Source organism: Amblyomma mixtum, unplaced genomic scaffold, assembly GCF_055824585.1.
Source record: "Amblyomma mixtum isolate Tamu unplaced genomic scaffold, ASM5582458v1 scaffold_39, whole genome shotgun sequence".
Classification (NCBI taxonomy): Eukaryota; Metazoa; Arthropoda; class Arachnida; order Ixodida; family Ixodidae; genus Amblyomma; species Amblyomma mixtum.
In genome coordinates this window covers 227,336-233,335 of record NW_028317736.1, presented here as the reverse complement: position 1 = coordinate 233,335, position 6,000 = coordinate 227,336, and the positions used below count along the sequence as shown (strand labels likewise).

The 6,000-nt window shown below is 44.8% G+C and overlaps 1 protein-coding gene across 1 annotated transcript in view; it reads left to right on the top strand.

The window, feature by feature from the left end:
• Window positions 1-333: 333 nt before the first annotated feature.
• The window catches only part of LOC149324405 (epoxide hydrolase 4-like), a 28,431-nt gene continuing 22,764 nt past the window's right edge, over window positions 334-6,000 (top strand). The window contains exon 1 of the mRNA XM_089565553.1: window positions 334-558. The gene's annotated coding sequence lies outside the window, so the exon portion shown is untranslated. The remainder of the gene's footprint in view (window positions 559-6,000) is intronic.

The window sequence follows — 6,000 nt, the reverse complement described above, 5'->3', positions numbered from 1 at the left end:
ATATCCCACAAAGCCTATAAATATATTTTGAAAGGGGTACGTACTTGCGCGAAAGACAGGACGAAAACAGATGAAACGTTACCCGGCGACCCCGTGTGCTCCTCCCAAACTGCCCAGAGCAATATCCAGTTCAGGAAAAGCCTTCCTGCAAAAACGACCTTGTTTTCGTCCCTCTCGGTTTGTTTTCATTTCCTTCTATCGATAACGACGTGAGCGAGTGAGCGGACTCGGGTACGCCTTTGGGAACCGGTTCGTCCGTATAAAGTGATTCACAGCGACGAAAGCGCGCGTGTGTGCGCTGGTCGCTTCGCTCCACTGCTCGAAAATGTCCACGCGCGCTCGGCACAGCTTGATTCCGCGCCAAATGCGCGCGTCCGACAGCCCCCGCTGTCCCTCTCTCCAGCTGGCAGCGTCAGGAGGCGCTGAACGAAAACAAATCCAGCGCAGGGGTTCGCCGACGCACGTGTGAGAGCGGCGCATTCCGCCGATGTGCACATTACGGACCGCCGCGGTTGACGCGGTTCGCCTGTTCGGAATAGAACGGATTCACCGGACGTAGTGAGTACACGTTCTGTTACGCAATTCGTTTCTGAGCTAATCGGAGTTAAGTTTTTTTTTTGCATTGACGCTTACGCTAGCCTCACGCCTATTTTTAAGTGCGAAGAGCACGGGCTGCATAATCGGGATCAAGAGCATTAATTCTCGCCTATACTCCGGCCTTTCGAGCGAGAAAGTTTTTCGTTCTTAATGACCTTTAATCGAACCATGCGGAATACCGAAAGAGCAGTGCTAGCCTTTTCAGCGCACGCTATGAGTTGGTTTTAAATTTGATGAGAGACTCTTTGCCTGACGAGATCACGTGTGTACAGATAAAAAGCTAGCTTGCGGATATAGTTTGCACTATCGGCAGAAAACGTTTACGTAATGAGGGTGCGCGAAAAAAAAAACTGTTCTGATGGAGTTACGGGAGACAGTACCCTGAATTGCCTGAATATATGGGGGACGTACTTTTGATTTGCTCGTAATACTGCAAGGCGTCTGGGTCGCGTGGTAGCGACAGAATAGTTCTTTTTTTTTAGAGAAGACGCATCCCGTAAACCTTCGCTTCGAATAATACGTTTCCTCACCATTTTCGGAGTTAAAAGGTGTTGTTCCGTCAGTAATGTTACCGTTACTGGAGATTTTTAATTCCACTGCCGCTGGTAAATTTGCAGAAGTAGAAAATGAAGAGGTATGAGAGAAACAAATGTAACATAACTTCGGTACCTCGTGACGGTATATTTTAAATTCAAACTAAAGCAAGCATTATGTGCATAGGGGACCAAACAAACCATCTCAGTTGAATGATATCCCGTCCAACATAACCAAACCCAACAAAAATTGACGAAAGAATTTTTGAGCCGGAAACCCTTCATGAATGCAATTATTTCAGATAATGTAAGATTTCATTACAACCATCAATAGACCCGTAGGTGACCCGACAGCAGTCTTGAATTTTTTTTTCATTAACGTTTTTGCTAGCCTCAAAAGCGTTTCCTATCGGTTTTTTATGGGAGTTTTAGCTGTTCGATGCGATTGATGGAAAGACTTTAAAAGAAAGATTATGGTACATATCAGAACAATGTACGATTAAGTTCAATATTTAAGTAAAAGTATCTTACACTTTTTCATTTTCAAAAGATTTGTCCCAAAGTGTTTGAGATGCAAACGCGAACCAAACTGCTGTTTGCCTCCTGTCATTTTGGAACATGAACGCACAGAGCGGCTCTGGCTGAGTGGTTACGATGCTCGGCTGCTGACTCGAGAGACGTGGGTTCGATCCCGGCCGTGGCGGTCGCATTTCTATGGGGAAGAAATGCTAGAGGCTCGTGTACTGTGCGATGCCAGAGGACGTTAACGAACCTTAGATGGTCGAAAGTACTCTGAGCCATGCGCTATGGCGTCCAGCATAGCCCGAGTCGCTTTGGAACATTGTCTCGTAAAACCAAACGATTCTAACATGTAGGTTTTCACGTAAAAAAGAGCTTTATTGCCGAAGATAACGTGATGCATATATGTACTACATATAATACCTTGCATCGACAACTGGCTTTATTCTTCTCGTTGATGTTATTATTGTACAGACTGATGGTGGTGCAGAAAGCCTCTATTAAACACTGAGTACTGAAGGTGGTTCGATGTAGGAGTCAGCAGCTTCGTGGAAATAGCAATCACTCTAGCAGTAAAACAAAAGTATATTTCTTGAGTGAACTTGCCTTTAGTGTTCATGCCATTCGTACACAAACAGCGTGCCTAATTTGCGCACAAAATCATTCTTCATTTGCTAAGAATGCAAGGAATATGGTACCGACATCCGGTACTTACATGAGCGCGTCCCTGTATGCTCCTAAAGCATGCAATCAGGCATTTCTTTACCATTTCACTGTGAGAAAGATGATTTCATTGTACAGAGTAGATAAATGGTTACCTTAAAAGCTTATGTAGCGGGAAAATTTTTATAAGTTATTCACGCACTTGTTGTTGAGCAATATACTCTATTAAAATATAGTTTTGAAACCTAGACGATTTCGGCAGAATAACCCCAGATTTCTTATTTTAAGGACGTTCTCATGCTAGTGAGTGGCAATTTTCTATTGACTTATAGTATTTTATTTCAAAGGCACTGTATCGGACCATTATAGCATTTAACAGATAGGAGTTTTGAAAACCTAAAAAATAGTGCGTGCTCCGAATATTTCAAAATTGTGCGTAAAATGATGCGTTCAAACTAAGGTACCGAATCTTAAGACCTTGAATGTTTAGATTGTCTCAGACTGAAGGAAATCGCTTCGAAAGTTAAAACACAACACCTGTTGTGCTGAGCGCCACGTGTATGGGTTTTTCATCCTGCTTGCGCTATTCTTACCGGGTTATGGCAGCCATAAAGTAGCATTTATGCCAGTACGTGCACACGGATAACGACACCGGACGTAGCGCTTCCTGTTCTCGGTTTATCGTGCGCGGGATAGAAACGAACAAAACCAGACAAAAGAAGAATCACATGCCGCCTTTCCTGATCGCGGGCAGCAATACACCTTCGGCAGAGAAGCTTCCGTGCGTGCTTTTCTACCCGAGTACATCGCGGAAATTCCCCGAGCAAAATTAGTGGTCGCCGGAACCCTTCCGAGCGAAAGCAGCCATTTAATGTCCTCAGACTCGCAAGGCCATTTGGGGTCGCATTCGATGAGGAAAGAAACATGTCGATATCCTTAAGGAGCCACAAACACGGCTGTGAAGCTTCAGAAGGTTTTGTGAGGCCGCTTATAGGACAGAGAAACTAGACAGTCGGCGTCAACAACTTAGGTGAGATGTCGTATTTTGATAAAAGAATAATTCAGCGCACTGCTCGCTAGCTTTCCGTTAACCTTGGTTGAAAACGCCGATAAGGAGCGTCCAGGCGATCGTATCCGGAATTGTAGAGAAAACACTGCAAACCCCGAACCTCGTATTCGACAAGTGTGCGGAATGTTTTTCTTGACATGGTTAGCTTTTCAATAACAGGATGAAGCCAACATTCATTACCTGTGATTATTTGCTTTTGCTTTAGAGGACATTAACTGACATATGCCTAAGCCAAAGAAAACGAAAATACACTAATGCATTTTGTGATACAAAAAGTTTGTTGCAACTCAGAGTTCATAATCATTTTTTTATTGATGGATATATTTTTCTGAGTACCTACATTTGAGCCGTACTACAATCTAGTTCACTAGGCAAATGCACTAACTGTTGCGGGTGGTAAAGTTTAAAAAATTAGACTTTTAGTCTGAGGTCATAGTTCTCCTGGAGCATGCTGGTTTCTCTATCACAATGCGCAAATATTGCTTGCGAAATTCTAGAGTGTTCTAGGCGGTTTTGTCCTTTTCGAGCATAGCTGCTAGGCGCCCGTTCCTGCGTTCAGCGTCGTCGTCGGCTTCGGTAGTCGGCGTAACACGCCACCTGACAGGTGGCGCCAGCTGACAGGTGCCATGTTGGCAGGTAGTAGCCGAGTGAAACAACACCTGCCAAGGCGAGAGGGGATGAATGGACAACCAGAAGATGGCTGCCACGGGGAGATTCCGCAGGCTGGCTAGAAGCGTCACACGACACCTGCAAGCCATTGTAGGTAGTAGCTGCCACGGCTGAAGAGCTGCGCTTCAAGTTCGCGTTAGCCACTATCGTAATTGTCTCTCAATTTTAATTTAAGTTCGAAGACTTGCCATGTGACTTAGAAAGAAGCTGTCAATAAGCTGAGCTACAGTAGCTCATGGAGGCTGCTCTCTTCCAAAAACCTCAGCAAAATCCCGTCGTTATAGTTGTCTGTTATCCACAAGGAAAGGTGCTGTTTCCTGGTAGCTGTAAGTCCATCTTCCAGTAATCCCGGAATACAGTCCAGTAATCGTCTTGTTCTTGCGTCCTGCGTTCGTGAACACCTCTACGAAAGGAGGCGGAGATCCACCTTAGCGGCTAGTGTGAAACATCTGGGACATTATGCTCGGCACTGCATCTTTCCGAGAGCCCCATTGGCGCCAAGTCACTGACTCCAGCCCTTATCCTTCTAAGGGCTACCTCCTCCAATCTCGTTAATGCATTTAATTGGGGGAGTTGTAATGGCTTCCTAAATTACCTTTTCTTATAAACTTGCAGACACCACACTACGCATGCAGGCACATCTACTACACATATCAAGAAAGGACATTCGCTAGACTTCGCCTAAAGTTTACTTACACTCACATGACATAAATAATTTCATTCTGCACTCGAAGGCGCCTCGTCATTGGCAGCAGGTCTCACATTTGTCCCCCCCCCCCCTACTCCCCCCACCTCCCCCGGTGCAGGTGTCATTCGCTTGCGCTGATAATATATCTCTTTCACTGCCAACATAAATCCAGTGGGTCAATACTGGCGATGAAACAGAAATGAAAGAGAGTTGCGCATGTATTGTTGGGAAATTGATGTTTATACATTTTTCCGCCATTCTATCAAGAGCATGATGGGTGCACCGAAGACTTTTCAACTGAAAGATGATGTATCCTAGCCTCTGAGATCCCCGAAAAAAAACTATGTCGGCTCACCGCAGTTTAAGTGCAAAATCGGCCCTTTCTGTATCTCTCAAATCGGCCCGTGGTGGTGACAACTCTGTTCCAATTTGTTCTTTTTCTAGCTTGTGAAAGCCACGTTATTGGTGAAACTAACTTACTCGTATTTGTCGTCAGACTGCGATATAATCTGTCGATAAAGGCCAACTTCAATTCATCCTCTGTGGTCCTATGATTTTCTACGTGGAAGCTCGTAATTGCGTGTCGTTGGAGCGCAGATTGTATTCAGGACTGATTATGAAAGATAAAGGACGACACGTACTATCACGATGGAAAGAAACGCGAACAGATCGAAGCCTAGGCGCTCTGCTAACCGCACTTCTTTGAAACACGCTTTTGCTTCGGTGGCAGCAAAAACATTCTAGAGTTGTCAGTGATGTATTCTAGGATGACTCTAATGTCTTTTTTTTTTAACACTGGGTTAAAAGCGCCATTAAAAGGAATTCGAAAAGCGGAGCGCGTAGGCGCCGCGTTGTTCGCGTTTATTTCCATCGTTATAGTACTCTATACATAAATTTAAGAATTTCATAAAGCTCTAGAGTGCGCTGGTCTAAAAGAAGTCCGTTTTGTTGCTAAAGCTGTCCTCATTTTTGAGCGCTGTGGCATGGTTCTGATGGGTTCAGGGATAGCACGCATCCGCTTGCACACAGAGATGTGATTTTTCTGCCGCCGTTATTGCGTTTTCACACTGAAATCTTTACTGCCTCAGCGGTGACTCGGCTCGAACGGATGTGATATAATAGTAGAAAGTGCAGCCTCGTTGAGTGAATGAACTGGATGAGGTGGATTTTGACAAGTACATTAGAACAGGTGACATGTGGATAGGGACAAATGTTTCCCTCTTTACGTCCAGTTGGTGCTGCCATCGAAATAAAGCGGCCCG